The sequence below is a fragment of the Abramis brama genome (genome assembly GCF_963993115.1).
Source record: "Abramis brama genome assembly, chromosome: 1".
Lineage (NCBI taxonomy): Eukaryota > Metazoa > Chordata > Actinopteri > Cypriniformes > Leuciscidae > Abramis > Abramis brama.
This window is the reverse complement of record NC_139963.1, coordinates 3,689,278-3,708,581: the sequence shown is the minus strand read 5'-3', so window position 1 is coordinate 3,708,581 and position 19,304 is coordinate 3,689,278. Positions and strand designations below refer to the sequence as shown.

The window sequence follows — 19,304 nt, the reverse complement described above, 5'->3', positions numbered from 1 at the left end:
TTGACGAAGAGGTTCCACTTCAACGCATAGGCATGTCTCGTGGAGGATGCTCTAGCGGACGTGATGGTAGCCACCACCGCTGGTGGTAGGGTACTCAAACCTGCCTACATTACATTATATCTGAACATTATACGTTTAATGCTAATCTTTTAGAGGTGCACTGATTGATCGCCTGGTGACTGGAATTGGCCGATTTTCACGTGTACATATGCCGATTTTATGGCGGTCAAATGCACTCGGGCACCGCATGATTAACACAGCATGATTATCAGCATCACACATGCACACGGAACGCGCAATCTTGTGAATTACTGCCGTTTCAGACGCAAGCGCGAGCTGCGCGTGAGCAGCATGTGTTTTTTTTCCGGCGTGCATGTTAATCAATAATTGCATTCAATTACCGTGAGCAGGAGCAGTGCGTGAGCATCAAGCAGGAGAGTCGCGTGAGCAGTAGTGAAGCGGGGGTTTCGGCGCTGAGTCTATTTTTGCTACACTGCTCACGGTCAATAAAGGGAATGCACACTTTTGATGGACAAAATAAATATGATTTCACACAAAAAGTGCCTAAAATGCACATCATTTGCATGTCTAGTGTGTTTTAACAAGAACTGTATTAAGGTATGTCAGAAAAGAAAATTATAGAAAATTTACCCATTTAAACTTGTTTTTGTTATTTAGTTTGTGTAAAAGTATGGTGTTTTATAAACAAAAATATATAGAAAATAAATATTTGTGTGCTGTAAAGTGGTTGGAAAAAATGAAATCGGAATCGGCTAAAATCTGTATCGGCAGGTCAAACTCAATGAAAATCTGAATCGGCCTAGAAATTGTAATCGGTGCATCTCTATAATCTTTCTGATTGGCTGGTATCAAACACCATCACATAATCTGATGTTCACCTAGATGTTTTATTTATTTATTTCTACATTTGCCGTAGTATTGACGATGGGTTTAATAACACATCCTGCAAAACGGGGGCCTTGGCCAGAACCTAGTGGTATTTGGGGGGCCTTGTCATGGAAAAGTTTGGGAACCCCTGCCATAGGGTGCCCCGTCCCTGAGAAAGGAGGTTCTTCCTCAGAGGGATTGGCCAGATTAGTTCAGGGAACCAGGTCCGGTTGTGCCAATTCGGGGCAACCAAAATGACCTGCTCCTCGTCCTCCCTGATCTTGCGCAGGGTCTGCGCTCACTGGGGGAAACGCATACTTACATGCATCCGTGCTGAGCGTGCCCTCGGTCAGGGAATAAAACAGGTCACAATGGGACGAGTCGTGGGAGGCAAACAGGTCTACCTGTGCGTCCCCGAACTGATCCCAAATCAGCTGAACCGTCTGGGGATGGAGTCTCCATTCTTCAGGGAGAGGCCGAAGCCAAAACAGCTCGTCGGCCGCACGGTTCAGGTCTCCCGGGATATAAATGGCTCGAAGCGACCTTCATATAAGGAGGTGGCGGGCGAGTTGCGACATACGGCGGGAGTATTGTACTGTCGCGGTATTGTCTGATTGGACTAGTATGTGCTGACCCCTGAGCAACGCACGGAAGCGTTGCAGGGCGAGACGTACAGCCAGCAACTCGAGGCAATTGACATGCCAAAGGCGCTGGGGTCCTGTCCAGGAGCCCGCAGCAGCATGTCCATTGCACATGGCGCCCCAGCCCGTGGTGGAGGCATCTGTCGATACAACAACATGGCGAGAAACTCGTTCTAAGGGCACTCCAGCCCGTAGAAAACTGAGGTTCGTCCACGGGGTGAAGGTCTGACGGCAGGTCGGAGTCACTGGGACTCGGAGCGTGCTGTGTTGCCATAACCACCTCGGGACTTGATCGCAAAGCCAAAGCTGAAGCTGTTACTGCGGCTGCGGATGCCATATGCCCCAGGAGCCTCTGAAATAGTTTCAGTAGAACCGCACTTTTGCCCTCGAATTGACGGAGGCAAGTCAGCAGTGACTGCGCGCACTCGCTCGTAAGCTGCGCGCACATGGCGATCGAGTCGATTTCCATACCGAGAAAAGAGATCCTCTGCACAGGGCAGAGTTTTCTCTTCTCCCAGTTGACCTGAAGGCCCAGACGAGCTAGGTGCCGGAGCACTAGGTCCCTGTGTTCGCAAACCTGGTCTCGAGAGTGAGCTAGGATCAGCCAGTCTTCGACATAGTTCAGAATGCGAACCCCGTGTTCTGGCATTTCATTGCCATTGGCTCGTTTTATATGCTCAAAGGTGATAGGCTTTCTAAGCGAAACCTATTTTCTAAGCGAAACCCGAAATTATTTTGTCTTATATGAATTTAATAAAGAACTTTGTCTAAACACACCGCGTCATCTAGGCTATGTCAGGTGAGCTATAAATGCACAAAATCTATTTCCGTTGCAGTTTATATAGCGATAGCGAAATATTCATAGCGAAAATATTTATTTTTCGAATTGCCTAAAAAACCACCTCATGCGAGCGTAAAAACTTTTTTGCGATAGATGGGAGTTTTTGCGAAAATTACGTGTTTCCATTAAGCGTATTTTCAATTCGCCATTTCAATTTGTGCAATTTGAAGGGTAATGGAAACGTGGCTAATGTCACACACAGTAGTGTCACCAAATTCAGTTCACACATCACTGCTGTCCTGTTGGTTAAACTACAACACTTGTTTTGGAAAAATAGTATTTTTGTATAATAATATGATTTTTATTACGAAAAATATTAAATAACTTCACATACACTGCATTTTTGCCAAATTCAGTTCACACATCACTGCTGTCTTGTTGGTTATAATACAACAGTTATTTTGGAAAAATAGTATTTTTATAAGCTATATTTTGTATGATTTTTATAATGAAAAATATTCAATAATTGATAAATGCTATACGAAAGCCCAGCAATGCCCCTTGGAGGTTTCTTTATATATGTGACTTTGTTGTATGGACAAGTCAGGGCATGTCTGAACTAGAATCGGAGGGCAGTCCATATACACAGGTGGAGAGACTGACTTACTTTCTTACACTAATCGGACTGCAGCATGTTTGTTGTTCCCGTGAGTGATTGGTTAAAAAACCACACATAACTATGGGCAAATGCCTGTAATACTTCATACATGCCGAAATAATCTGAATAAAACCCTTCTGCTGATACGCTCTCTCTCTCTTGCTCCAGTTTCTCTAACCATTTCCAATAGTGCTTAACCGAACCCTTTGAGCATCCCATACGCATTACGCTCTTATAAATGTGAAAGCACAATAGAGCGTGCATACACACTGCACACAGAGTATGTGTGAAACAAGTGTGAGTATTGTAGTATAACCAACAGGACAGCAGTGATGTGTGAACTGAATTTGGCAACAATGCAGTGAATCACAATAAAGTTATTGAATATTTTTCATAATAAAAATCATAAAAGTATTAAAAAAAAATTCCTCGAAAATAAGTGTTGTAGTATGACCAACAGGACAGCAGTGATGTCTGTGAACTGAATTTGGCAACAATGCAGTGTATTACAGTGAAGTTATTATTGAATATTTTACTAAATAAAAATCATAACATTTATACAAAAACATATACATATATTTTTATTTTTATTTTTTCGAAAATAAGTGTTGTATTATAACCAATAGGACAGCAGTGATGTGTGAACTAAATTTGGCAACAATGCAGTGAATTAAAGTGAAGTCATTGAATATTTTTCATAAAAAAATCCTAAAAAATAGTATTTTCACAAAATAAGTGTATTATAACCATCAGGACAGCAGTGATGTGTAAACTGAATTTGGCAACAATAAAGTGTATTACAGTGAAGTTATTTAATATTTTTCGTAATAAAAATCATAAATATTATACAAAAAAACATTAATCCAAAATAAGTGTTGTATTATAACCAACAAGACATCAGTGATGTGTGAACTGAATTTGGCAACAATGCAGTGTATTACAGTGAAGTTATTGAATATTTTACATAATAAAAATTATACAAATATATATATATATATATATATATATATATATATATATATTTGTTCTTCAAAAATAAGTGTTGTAGTTTAACCGGACAGCAGTGATGTGTGAACTGAATTTGGCAACAATGCAGTGAATCACAATAAAGTTATAGAATATTTTTCATAATAAAAATCATAAAAGTATACAAACATTTTTTTTCCTTGAAAATAAGTGTTGTAGTATGACCAATAGGACAGCAGTGATATGTGAACTGAATTTGGTAACAATGCAGTGTATTACAGTGAAGTAATTATTGAATATTTTACTAAATAAAAATCATAAAAATTTATACAAAAACATATACATATATATTTATTTTTTCAAAAATAAGTGTTGTATTATAACCAATAGGACAGCAGCGATGTGTGAACTAAATTCGGCAACAATGCAGTGAATTAAAGTGAAGTCATTGAATATTTTTCATAATAAAAATCCTAAAATTTATACAAAAATAGTATTTTCCCAAAATAAGTGTATTATAACCATCAGGACAGCAGTGATGTGTAAACTGAATTTGGCAACAATAAAGTGTATTACAGTGAAGTTATTTAATATTTTTCGTAATAAAAATCATAAATATTATACAAAAAAACATTTATCCAAAATAAGTGTATTATAACCATCAGGACAGCAGTGATGTGTGAACTGAATTTGGCAACAATGCAGTGTATTACAGTGAAGTTATTTAATATTTTACATAATAAAAATTATACAAAAATATATATATATATATATTTTTTTTGTTCTTCGAAAATAAGTGTTGTAGTATAACCAATAGGACAGCAGTGATGAGTGAACTGAATTTGGCAACAATACATTGATTTTACAGTGAAGTTATTTAATATTTTTCGTAATAAAAATCATAAATATTATACAAAAAGACATTTTTCCAAAATAAATGTTGTAGTATAACCAATAGGACAGCAGTGATGTGTAAACTTATTTTGTTAACAATGCAGTGTATTACAATGAAGTTATTTATTATTTTTCATAATAAAAAAAAAATATATATATATACAAAAAGGGCTTGTCTACGTTCCTACGATTGAAAAGAGGTGTTTTTTTGTGTAGTAACAACGTTTAGCTCACGAGTTATTAATCTGTGAATTTATTGTTAAACTAGTTACTCAACTTTCCACTTCAAGGTCGTGATGTTACATGTGACACTGAAACTATAAAAACATGTCGAGTGATCGCAAAGCAATTTGTCAGGAAGCTCGTTTTCTGTAGGCTATACAATGTACACTATACACACATGTACACTATATACACACACATATACACACATGTACACTATACACACATGCACAATATATAAAGACAATTTATATATCCATAACAGTAAGAGTATCAACAACATGTTGATGCCTTTCGATTCCATAACATATCTTGCTTTGATGATAATACTATTACTACTTAATAATAATAATAATAATAATAATAACAATAATAATAATAATAGCAGTTGTTATTCCATGTTATAGCCTACAGCAAATTCTATTTTTATAACTGGATTCAAGGGACAAGTACATGACTGCTGTGCTGAGAAAAAAAAACTGCATATTTAAGAGACTTAAATCCTGCTAGAGTAAAACATTTTACATTTACCAATTACATTTGGCCAATATCCCCTGTTCTTCCAATTCTCAAGAGCTATTTTCACAATTTACTTTCTAATCAAATATATAACATAAATGTCATCATACCTGCACCGTGCACGTGGATCGGTGGTTAGGCGATGATGGGAGTGGCAGCGCGCGCGAGAGAGGCAGTGAGAAACTGAGAGAGTTGAGTAAAGTTGGCAACAAATTCACAGATTCGAACTTCCCGGCTCAATAACTCGTGAGCTAAACTACTACACAAATAAGTTTGTACTACAACAAAATAGTTGTTACTACACAAATAAAACCTCAGCTACAACCTAATTTTCCTCGAAACGAGCTTTTCCTCGCAGTGGACAAAATTCATTGATCTGTGTGCGCAGGCGGCAGAGAGGCAGCAGGGAGCGTCTGCAAAGTGCACAACCAGAAGAGCGTTACTATAAAAACAGTCAATAACTTCACTGTCACACACTATAGTGTCATCAAATTCAGTTCACACATCACTGCTGTCCTGATGGTCATACTACAACACTTATTTTGGGAAAACACTATTTTTGTATAATTTTTAGGATTTTTATTATGAAAAATATTTAATAACTTCACTGTCACTCACTATAGTGTCATCAAATTCAGTTCACACATCACTGCTGTCCTGTTAGTTATAATACAACACTTATTTTGGGAAAACACTATTTTTGTATAATTTTTTGGATTTTTATTATGAAAAATATTCAATAACTTCACTGTCACTCAACACTGAAGTCAACACTCAACACTGAAGATGACTTTTATTTGTCATCAAATTCAGTTTACACATCACTGCTGTCCTGGTGGTTAAACTACAACACGTATTTTGGTATAAAAGTCTTTTTGAATAATTTTTATGATTATTATTTATGAAAAATATTCAATAACTTCACTGTAATTCACTGTATCGTTGCCAAATTCAGTTCACACATCACTGCTGTCCTGGTGGTTATACTATTTGGGGAAAATACTATTTTTGTATAATTTTTTGGATTTTTATTATGAAAAATATTCAATAGCTTCACTGTCACTCAATTTAGCGTCATCAGATTCAGTTCACACATCACTGCTGTCCTGATGGTTAAACTACAACACTTATTTTGGTACAAAAATATATTTTTGCATATTGTTTATGATTATAATTAACGAAAAATATTTAATAACCTCACTTTAATTCACTGTATTGTTGCCAAATTCAGTTCACACATCACTGCTGTTCTGATGGTTATACTACAACACTTATTTAAGAAAAATATATATTTTTAATTTTATATACAATTGTAAATGTATAATATTTATGATTTTTATGAAAAAATATTAAATAACTTCACTGTAATACATTTTATTGTTGCCATATTCAGTTCACACATCACTGCTGTCCTGTTGGTAACTTATTTGGAAATATACACTACTGGTCAAAAGTTTTAGATTGGTAAGATTTTTTATGTTTTTAAAAGAAGTCTCTTCTGCTCACCAAGGCTGCATTTATTTTATAAAAAACAATAAAAAATAAGTATCATTGTGAAATATTATGAAAATATAAAATGACTTAATATATTTTAAAATGTAATTTATTCCTCAGATGAAAGCTGAATGTTCAGCATCATTACTCCAGTCTTCAGTGTCACATGATCCTTCAGAAATCACTCTAATATGATGATTTGATGATCAAGAAACATTCATTATTATTTTCAATGTTGAAAACAGTTGTGTACAATTTTTTTTTCAAAATTCTTTGATGAATAGAAAGTTCAAAAGAACAGCATTTATTTAAAATAGAATATTTTCTAACATTATAAATGTCTTTACTGTAACGTTTGATCAGTTTAACTCATCCTTGATGAATAAAAGTATTTTATTTATTTCCCCCAAAAATAAAATAAAAATTCTTACTGACCCCAAACTTTTGAAGGGTAGTGTTTAATGTTACAAAAGCTTTCCATTTCAGATAAATGCTGTTATTTTGAACTTTCTATTCTTCATAGCATCATGAAATAAAAATGTAAAAAACTGTTTTCAACATTGATAATAATCATAAATGTTTCTTGAGCATCAAATCATCATATTAGAGTGATTTCTGAAAGATCATGTGACACTGAAGACTGGAGTAATGATGCTGAAAGTTCAGCTTTGATCACAGGAATAAATTACACTTTACTGTATATTCACATAGAAAACAGCTGTTTTAAATTGTAATAATATTTCACAATATGACGTTTTTTGTTTGTATTTTTATCAAATAAATGCAGCCTTGGTGAGCAGAAGAGACTTCTTTTAAAAACATAAAAAATCTTACCGATCTAAAACTTTTGACCGGTAGTGTATATATTTACAAAAATATATTTTGTGATAATAAGTGTTGTAGTATAACTATCAGGACAGCAGTGATGTGTGAACTGAATTTGGCAACAATACAGTGCATTACAGTGAATTTATTAAATATTTGTCATAAAAAATCATAAAAATATATACATTTCCAATTTTATATACAATTAAAAATATATTCTCCCTCAAATAAGTGTTGTAGTATAACTATCAGAACAGCAGTGATGTGTGAATTGAATTTGGCAACAATACAGTGAATTCAAGTGAAGTTATTAAATATTTTACATAAATCATAATCATAAACAATATGCAAAAATATATTCTCCCCAAAATAAGTGTTGTAGTTTAACCATCAGAACAACAGTGATGTGTGAACTGAATTTGGCAATAATACAGTGTATTACATTGAAGTTATTGAATATTTTTTCCATAAAAATCATAAATATTATACATTTACAATTGTATATAAAATTAAAAATATATATTTTTTCTTAAATAAATGTTGTAGTTTAACCAACAGGACAGCAGTGATGTGTGAACTGATTTTGGCAGCAATGCAGTGTATTACAGTGAAGTTATTGAATATTTTTCATAATAAAAATCATAAAAAATATGCAAAAATATTTTTTTTTTTTTCAAAATAAGTGTTATAGTATAACCATCAGAGCAGCAGTGATGTTTTAACTGAATTTGGCAACAATACAAGGAATTAAAGTGAAGTTATTAAATATTTTCCATAAATAATAATCATAAACAATATCCAAAAATATATTTTTTCCAAAATAAGTAGTATTACCATCAGGACAGCAGTGATGTGTGAACTGAATATGGCAACAATAAAATGTATTACAGTGAAGTTATAGAATATTTTTCATAATAAAAATCATCAAAATTATATATATATATATATATATATATTTCATTCAATTGTGTACTTACATTTTCCTAAATGTTTCCAAGACTTTGTAAATTCAGAGAAATTCACATTTTTTAATAGTGCCTGTCCCTTGTCGCCTGTCAATGACGTAATATCCGTGTTATCCCTGGTTTGCATTGTTACAATGATCATTTTCAGCACATAGTTACAAATATACCTAAAATATATATTTTAAGTAAAGTGCAAATAAATACACTTTTTAAAAAACAAACAGAATTTTCACTTCAAGTATAGTTTTCTAAAATATATTAAAGTATAATTATTTTGAAGTGTATTGTGAAAATAGGCAAAAGCATGATACTAATATAATTTTAATATATTTAAAGATTAAAATATTTTTTGTAAGTATATTTGCAATGTAATAATGAAAAAAAGGAATCTATGTCAAACACAGTAAAGTTTTCTTTTTTTCACTAGGGCCCTGGTGAAAAAAAAAAAAAAAAAAAATGCTAAGTATACTTGCAGCCAGACTAATTTAGTGTACTTCAAGTGTGTTAATGATTAGTTTACTTGAAGTGTGCTATTTTGAAACAACTAATTTTGTACCAAGTACACTGTAAAAAACACAACTTAAGAAAAGTTGAAATGACTGATTTTGTGTTGGTTCAGCAAAAATCCACACTGTAAAAATCTCGTACAACAACAAAAAAAACACTTAGTACTAATTTCCCCTAGCCTTTTCTTGTTGACTCAACTTTTGTAAATAACAGTTATACGAACTGAAAATAAGTTGTCTGTGACACACACACACAAAAAACTTGACATTATTTGTTTTCTGGAGAGGTGCAACTATTCTGTAACAAATCTTTTGCAGTTGCGCCAGTTCAACCTTTTTTGTCTATTGGAAACAGAAGGTCTTATTAAGAATAAGGTTCAGATGTAGATTTTTTATTGAAAATGTTTGGTCACCATTTTTTTTATTATCATCTGATAAGATCACGGATCTAGATCACAGCATCATAAAGGGGAATAGTTCACTATTTTTATTCCTGAAAAGTGATTATTTGTGAGTAATTTATTATATTTACCAACAACACTTTGATGCAATGGATCAGACAATCTGAATTATGATTTTTAAATACATTGTGGGAATTTTTTGTTTAGAAACACAGACATCAAGAATCAGCATATGAATCTCAACAATGGTGACATGCTTCATGCCGCAATGCATGCTGGGAGCCATGATGTTAATACTAAGGTGGCTCCCAGCATGCATTGCGGCATGAAGCATGTCACCATTGTTGAGATTCATATGCTGATTCTTGATGTCTGTGTGTGTGTGTGTGTCAAAATATATTTTAAAATCAGTATTCAGAATGTCTAATATGCTGAAAAAAGGTAAATATTAATATTAATACAAAAATAATACATTTTGGTCAGATATAAAATGAGTGATTTATTCTAGTTTATGAGGCTGAAATCTTGATCATCTTGGTTTCTTTTTCCTTAGCAACAAATTATGTGTTTTGCTAAACACTGTTACAAAGACCACAAACTCACACAAAAATCCAAGATTGACCAACTAAAGGAAACGCTCATCACCAAATGATTTCCTATAGACAAAAAACGTTGAACTGGCTCAACTACAAAAGATTTGTTACCGAATAGTTGCACCTCTCCAGAAAACAAATAATGTCAAGTTGACTCAAGTCAACGTTTTTTTTGTATCACAGAGAACTTATATTCAGTTCGTATAACTGTTATCTACAAAAGTGGAGTCAACAAGAAAAAGCTAGGGGAAATTAGTAATAATCTTTTTTTTACAGTGTATATTTGTTATTAAATTGTAGTAAAGCATAACTTTAAGTGTGTTAAGTGTACTTTTGTGTACTATGTAATGAGTTAGCTCAAAGGGGAAATATTAATAATAACTCATATCTTGTTATAATTAATTATGAATATTTGGGTCAGTTAATTGACTTAAATTGATGTAGCTAAATTAATATTACAATCAATTAATCAGTTCATTCAACAAATTCTTTTGATTATTTATTTATTCTAAGAAAAGCAAATAGCAATATATTATATTTTATTAAAATATATTGCAAATAGCTTAAAATTGATCTTAAACATATCTTGAAATACACTTAATATACTTGAAGTTGTTTCAAAATAATACATTTAATATGCACTTAATATCATTTAAATATATTAAGAATGTCCAAAAAAAGCACAATTTAAATATAATTGTATTAAGTATAAGTATTTTAAAGTTAGTTTTACGCTTTTAAACATGAGTTGAAGAGTATGAGAACTTACCATTGTTGAAATGACAAAAAAGCTTATAAATTATATTTGTTTATTTATTAATTAATTTATATTATTTGAAAATGTAGAAATGCAGAATGTGAGGGTTTTGTTTAGGTGTGCAGGATATAATATACAGTTAAAATCATTAAGTATATGGAAATCCCCATGCCTGTCTCTACCCTACGCCCACTGCTGTGATTGTCACGCCATTTTGGTTAAAACACACACCTCTGTCTTTCTAAGAAACACTAGAGAGGTTTTATATCTCTACTTATTGCATTTTTGTGAAGCATAATTCATGGTGTGTTCATTGCTGTGTAAGGAGATCTTTTCATGCTCTCTGAAAAATGTAAGGTGCTTTTTATATATTAATTTAGCTAAAACTATAATAATTGGTTCAGTCAATTTTAGTAAGATGTTTATTTTTATATTATATATTTTATTTATAATCATTTCATTTAAAATATATTGTATATCATATCTTACTCAACCGGTGTGTGTGTGTGTGTGTGTGTGTGTGTGTGTGTGTGGTGTTTTTATGTTGATGTTATTATATGATATTATTAATTAGAATATAGGTAGAATATATATAAACACATTTTTGTTTTAATGCAAAAGAGCCTGATTAACACTCTAACTTATGGAGAAAAAAATGTCAAAGATCTACAACTAAACTTTATCAACTATCACTTATTTTTAAAACTAAAGTTGTTTAAATTGTTTTAATCATTTTTAACCCGGTAGTAATTAGCAAAAAAAAAAAAAAAAAAGTTAAACCAGCAAACATAATTTTCACATTACCTGTAAGGCTCTGATCTTCAGATGGTGTCAGAATTAAGCTGTCATATTTTGGGATGCCTCTTTCTTTCACACTTTCTCCCAGACAGACGGGATGGGAAACAGTTGTCCCGGGGAGGAAGATTTAGCTTTCATAACAATCAATGAATAGGAGTGTAATATATACATATAAAAAAAAAAAAAAAAAAAAAAAATTATATTATATATATATATATATATATATATATATATATATATATATATATATATATCCACTCACCTAAAGGATTATTAGGAACACCTGTTCAATTTCTCATTAATGCAATTATCTAATCAACCAATCACATGGCAGTTGCTTCAATGCATTTAGGGGTGTGGTCCTGGTCAAGACAATCTCCTGAACTCCAAACTGAATGTCAGAATGGGGAAGAAAGGTGATTTAAGCAATTTTGAGCGTGGCATGGTTGTTGGTGCCAGACGGGCCGGTCTGAGTATTTCACAATCTGCTCAGTTACTGGGATTTTCACGCACAACCATTTCTAGGGTTTACAAAGAATGGTGTGAAAAGAGAAAAACATCCAGTATGCGGCAGTCCTGTGGGCGAAAATGCCTTGTTGATGCTAGAGGGTAGAGGAGAATGGGGCCGACTGATTCAAGCTGATAGAAGAGCAACTTTGACTGAAATAACCACTCGTTACAACCGAGGTATGCAAAGCATTTGTGAAGCCACAACACGCACAACCTTGAGGCGGATGGGCTACAACAGCAAAAGACCCCACCGGGTACCACTCATCTCCACTACAAATAGGAAAAAAGAGGCTACAATTTGCACGAGCTCACCAAAATTGGACAATTGAAGACTGGAAAAATGTTGCCTGGTCTGATGAGTCTCGATTTCTGTTGAGACATTCAGATGGTAGAGTCAGAATTTGGCATAAACAGAATGAGAACATGGATCCATCATGCCTTGTTACCACTGTGCAGGCTGGTGGTGGTGGTGTAATGGTGTGGGGGATGTTTTCTTGGCACACTTTAGGCCCCTTAGTGCCAATTGGGCATCGTTTAAATGCCACGGCCTACCTGAGCATTGTTTCTGACCATGTCCATCCCTTCATGACCACCATGTACCCATCCTCTGATGGCTACTTCCAGCAGGATAATGCACCATGTCACAAAGCTCGAATCATTTCAAATTGGTTTCTTGAACATGACAATGAGTTCACTGTACTAAAATGGCCCCCACAGTCACCAGATCTCAACCCAATAGAGCATCTTTGGGATGTGGTGGAACGGGAGCTTCGTGCCCTGGATCTGCATCCCACAAATCTCCATGCTATCCTATCAATATGGGCCAACATTTCTAAAGAATGCTTTCAGCACCTTGTTGAATCAATGCCTCGTAGAATTAAGGCAGTTCTGAAGGTGAAAGGGGGTCAAACACAGTATTAGTATGGTGTTCCTAATAATCCTTTAGGTGAGTGTATATAAATACATTTAGACCACTTACCTTAGTGATTGCTATCAGGATGTGAAAAGACCAGCATAACAAAAGATGTTTCTGGACCATATATATATATTATAGCTTCCTTAAAGGGGGGGTGAAATGCTCATTTTCACTCAATCTCCTGTTAATCTTGAGTACCTATAGAGTAGTATTGCATCCTTCATATCTCCAAAAAGTCTTTAGTTTTATTATATTTATAAAAGAAAGATAGGCTGTACCGAGTCTTTCCGGAAAAAAACGAGTGTCTGGAGGCGGGCCGTGTGGGCGGTGTGCTAAAGCTGTGTTAACCGAGCTAACAACACACAGAGACATTTGAAGCAGTTTTACTCACCGCCTGCGACCGGCGCGAACCTTTATCATTGTGACTGCTCGATCCTTAAGCATTAGACGATCTGCAAATCCGTCGATCTGGGCTTTGTTTATAAAACAATCATCGTCAAAACTTCCCTAAAGGAGCAGAGCGCTTAGATGAGGTACTGCTTTCGCTCTCTTCTCTCTCTGTCTGGTCTACGAGTGCGCGCGCGCGCGCGGAGAAGTGCCCTTAGGACCCATATAAGGAAATTCCGCCCCATCTGATGTGACACAGACCCATACTCGAAAAAAACTTTCCGAAACTTGTGACAAACCGGAAGGACAATTTTTGGCACAGAAATACTCCTTCAAACGTACAATTTAATTTTTGAAACTTTGTCCATGTTTAGCATGGGAATCCAACTCTTTAACAGTGTAAAAAACTCAGTATGCATGAAATAGCATTTCACCCCCCCCCCTTTAACCAATTTGTTTTGATGCCTGACTGTTCCCAGAATACACAGAAATAAACATAATAAACCGTTCAGTGTAGAAGTGTCACATTGATCATCACATTTTGGGGTCTCCCAGACCATCCTGCATTTTAATTGTTTAATAATTAGAACAACACATTGCAAACCAATATAAATCTTCAGCTATTTACAGAACAATAGGTTACTGTCGTAACCCCGGTTCTCTGAAACATTGAGTGGAGAGATCCACCTATGGGAAGGATCCAATAGGTGGAAGGAGAAGCATCTCCTTCCACCTATGCAGAAGCATCCAATTGCACCAAGTCTGGCTAGACAGACAGAAGCGCGCAGCCAATGCCAGGTAAGGCCCCGCCCCCTTACCTAGGGGCATATAACGGCTGCAGCGCTGCTATTCTCCAGTAAGTATATTCGCTTCTCGTGCGGCAAGCGGGGCAAAGCTGGTGGATCTCTCCACTCGATGTTTCAGAGAACCGGGGTTACGACAGTAACCTATCGTTCTCTTTCATCATCTCGTGTTCGAGATCCACCTATGGGAGAGACATGGACAGCTCCCCGATTGCCCAATACACTCACAGTGAGGTTCTGAAAACTTTCGGTGCCTGACTTTTTTACCGCCCCCTAAAAAACATCTAGCGGCACGAATGTTCCTTTAATAAAACATCTCCAGTTAACCAGCAAAGCATTCATTTCGTTCGTTTGTTAAATAAGAGACGATCTAGCGCTGAAATGTGTTTTTTTAAATCAAATGATCAAAGTGCTCGTTGCCGCTGTGATCAGTTGCGCTGATACAGTGTTTTCTTTTGTGGCTCGCACACACCGCACCGTCTTTACTCGGACACGCGCTTCAATACGTTGCGGAGACCAGGGGCGTTGCTAGGGTCTTGACACATTGGGGGCTTAGCCCAGTCCCCACCACCCACCCACGCACCCATAATATATACAGTATATACACGCACCCACGCACCCACCCACCCACGCTTTTGGTAACTACTTCTTCTACTCATAGCATAGGCACATAATAGTAAGCAATAATAATATAAATGCGGGGTCTAGGGGACCTCCCCCAGGAAATGTTGGGCATTAAACACTTCATTTCCTGCATTCAGGTGCATTTTTTGTAGCATTATAAATGATAGGTAAAAAGATAGAATGCTTTATTTGTAGAACTGCAACAGCTATTCACAGAAACACAAATAAATAATACATGAATATTAAATAATATTTAAAAAAATGAATATAAAACTATATATATACTGTGTACTAGGGATGAGCGAGTACAGCATTATCTGTATCTGTATCTGTATCTGTTAACCATATGAATTATCTGTATCTGTATCTGTACTCGGACTGGGCGGGGCCTAACCCGGAAGTGGGCGGGATCTAACCCGGAAGTGGGTCGGGTTGTCTTCAAATGGGCGGGGCTTTAACCAGTATGTTATTTTAAGCATGCAATTGATATGGGTTGATCAGAAATTGTTATATTTATTGCTGATTAGAAAACTATTTACATGACAGCATCAGCATTGAGCTTCAGATCAATGGTTTTGATCACGATAACAAACGAACTACAGAAGTTTTCAAGTTTTGCAACAATGAATACAACCATATCCCGATATATTTAGGCTGAATTTCGATACATGATATATATATCCCAATATTTTTTATTTTTCATGTTTTATTTTTTTCAAAATTTGTTAACACACACACAAGTACTGTCCCCCTTTACTTAAAGGTGCCTTATGTAAAAATAAATAAATTCATACTCCACATTCCATACCAGATGGGGGCAGTATACCTCCAGAAAGTGAGTTGGTCTACTCTAGAGTATGAATATCTTCAAGCTACTCCCCTTCACCTTTACCAGTGAATATGTTCATATTCGTTTTGTTCATATTACATTTTTATTGTTAGTTTGAATTACATTAATTTGACAGACAGCATTCGCTGATGTTGACCAAGCTAGCGCCAACGTAACCAGAGCTTCCAACTCTCACGCATTAACCGTGAGACACACGCAAACACTTTTCACACGCTCTCACCCCACACATCAATTTTCTCACGCACAGAAAAATCGCGAAGCAAAGAGGACACGGAGACCGACAGACTAGACAGAGCAGGTTAGTTATGATATAAAAAAATCTCAGCTCTCAGATTCTGTCAATTAAATACCGTTTTGGCGCTTGTAAATGTTACACGACAGATCCCTAGCGCATGTGAACCGATCATCTCTACTAGCTAATAGTAAAAAAATCACGAACACTGAAAGATACAGTAACGTTAGGCTACAACTTACCAAAATGTATTCCTCATACATAATATCGACCAATCAGTGTTTTTTATCATCGTGAAGAGGTCAATAACACAGCTGGAGAACAATTATGTCAGATTTACCTCAGGAAAGCCATTTAATATACATAATATAGGTCACGTAGTTGGCAAGAAAAAAAGAGCAATAGAGATTGTGCTATGTGTACTATATTACAATACTGTATTTATGAACGTTATATACGTTTATCGAACAGCCTTCGATACATTTTTATGTTATAACTTCCCGAAAATCTACACAAACATATAAAACAAACTTCTAACGAAATACTAACAGCATCTTACTTACCAATCCAAACGAAATGTTGCAAGTTCGAAGTCAAACCTCATTTTTTTCATGTCCATTAGTTGTCTCCAGCGATGGAAAGCAGTGCCAATGTTTACTCTGGTTCTGTTCCTTTTTTATCATATTTTATTTGAATGTAGTAGTGGGCAGTAGGCTACTTTCCACACGATTGACATCAGGTTCAAGTACGCCCACAAGCCGTGCGAGTTATTCGTGTATTGCATGTTTGGCTGGTGGTTATGTTGCCGGCATACCGCCTCCCATGGCCGAAACTGGTATTACGACACCTGTCGGGCCGTGGCTATTAATGCTAATGCTAATTCAGGTTGATATCTCTGCAGCACTATAACTTGACATTTTTTTAATGACATCATCGCCCTTATTTCTTCTCATTCTTTTGATGCATGTAGCTCATTTTTTGGATATTTTTACCTCAATTTTTACATAAGGCACCTTTAACATAAATTGTAAGAATATGACTAATAGTAAAGACTAGTACTAATAAATAAACATTAGGCCTATGCTAAAGGTATTAAATAGCAGTCCCAAACTAGTTTTTGTTAATACAATATTGGTATGAGCCACCACAGTCATTTAAAAATATAAAAAATAACACAAAGAAAAATAGTGGCATTTTGGGGTTAATATGGAAATGACAGTTACCATGGTGAATAAACAAATAGCCTACTAACAAGAACTGTTAATGAAACATGGAAACTGCTCCTGGTGAATAGAATGAAAATCATACCTACATTACTTTTATTTCGTGTAATTTACAACGTAACGGCGTTGCATGCTCGTAGTTTCTTTTGCACTTTATATACAGTGAGGCGATACACAGCGCGCGCCGCCGCATTTGCGCGTGCAATTGAGTGTGCGCTACGACTACAGTATAACGGCTGACAGGACAAGAAAGTCAGTTTTTCTGAGGTGAAAGACTTTATTTCATGTTATAACATAACATGCTCTAAACACGCACGCAAAGTGGAAAAGGAGGGGCGGGGAGCAGTGCAGAGAGCTCTGGAGCAAGGATCACAGCGCAAATTTGAACTATATCGATATATGCGATATGGTCTAATTCCATATCGCATTTAAAATACATATATATATATATATATATATATATATATATAGGCTATATATATATATATTCTTTATATCGATATATCGCCCAGCCCTAATCTCAACATAACTTTCTTTTTTTCTTCAATCCGAGCACAGATATTGACTCGTATTACTCGTATAATACTCGTACTCGACAAAAGTGCTTTATCCGTACCGGATACTCGTTTCAGCCGAGTATCCGGCTCAACTCTACTGTGTACATCGATATTTATCTTTCTATATTTATCTATATCTATCTATCTATCTATCTATCTATCTATCTATCTATACAGACACACACACACACACACACACATAAATCACTCCAACAGTCTGCTTGTATAAGTCTGGAAAAGGAACTATAGACAGTGCAGGTCCAGTAAAGAGGCCATTCAACAGACAGTAAACACAGGCACTCTGTATATGTTTGTAAAGAGAACTATATACATTTAAATAACATAGCTATACACATAAATAATAGGGAAGAGGGGCACTGTATCCAGCGTCCATTTCTCTGGGAGTAGGGAACTGGGGTTTTGAGGAGAGCGGCACTGTGTCCAGGGTCCATTCCTCAGGGGTTGGGGGAGCTGGGGTTTCGGGGAGAGGGGCACTGTGTCCAGGGTCCATTCCTCAGGGGGTGGGTGAGCGGGGCACTATGTCCAGCGTCCATTCCTCAGGGGGTGGGAGCTGGGGTTTCGGGGAGAGGGGCACTGTGTCCAGCGTCCATTCCTCAGGGGGTGGGAGCTTGGGTTTCGGGGAGAGTTGCAATGTGTCCAGCGTCGGTTTCTGGGAGCGTCCATTCCTCAGGATGTGTGTGTGTTGGGGGGGGGGGGGCACTTCTATTTTTTCTGGGGAGGAAGCATAAGGGTGTGGCGTCTTGATTTCAGTTGGGCGAATGTGTCAATCACTTTGTCATCATCAAGGCCTCCAATCAACTCTCTCTCAATGGACAACACTGCCAGATCATTGATTCTCTGCTGGTCCATGGTGCGCCTCAACCAAGTATGTAGTCGGCGAAGAGCACTAAACGATCTCTCACAGCTGCAGCTACTGACTGGAATGGTAATGGCCACCTGTAAGATCACCTTCAATGATGGGAACATCATGGGATCAAGGATCTTGAACACACTCAGAATGTCTGGGATGGCTTCTGGCCCTTTCCTGCTCAAAAAGCTTTTTGCCACCAAGACCTCTTCTGGGACTAGTTGGATGTTGTAATGTGAGGCCAGTTTCTCTAGAGACTGTATGCACAGGAAGGTATCAGAGGCTGGGTGACATGCTTGAATGCCAATCATGACCTCTTTCCCAACACTGGAAAAACGATTTCCCTGCTCATATGTCATCCGATCGATGCAAGGATAGAAAAGCCTCTGCTTGAGATGTTCTGAATTACTGAGCAGGTCTGAGCTG

At 35.9% G+C, this 19,304-nt stretch overlaps 1 protein-coding gene across 1 annotated transcript in view; it reads right to left on the bottom strand.

The window, feature by feature from the left end:
- LOC311093316 (uncharacterized protein) overlaps positions 1–5,973 on the bottom strand; it is an 11,132-nt gene extending 5,159 nt beyond the window's left edge. Inside the window, exon 1 of the mRNA XM_084130628.1 lies at positions 5,680–5,973. The gene's annotated coding sequence lies outside the window, so the exon portion shown is untranslated. The remainder of the gene's footprint in view (positions 1–5,679) is intronic.
- Positions 5,974–19,304: the final 13,331 nt, after the last annotated feature.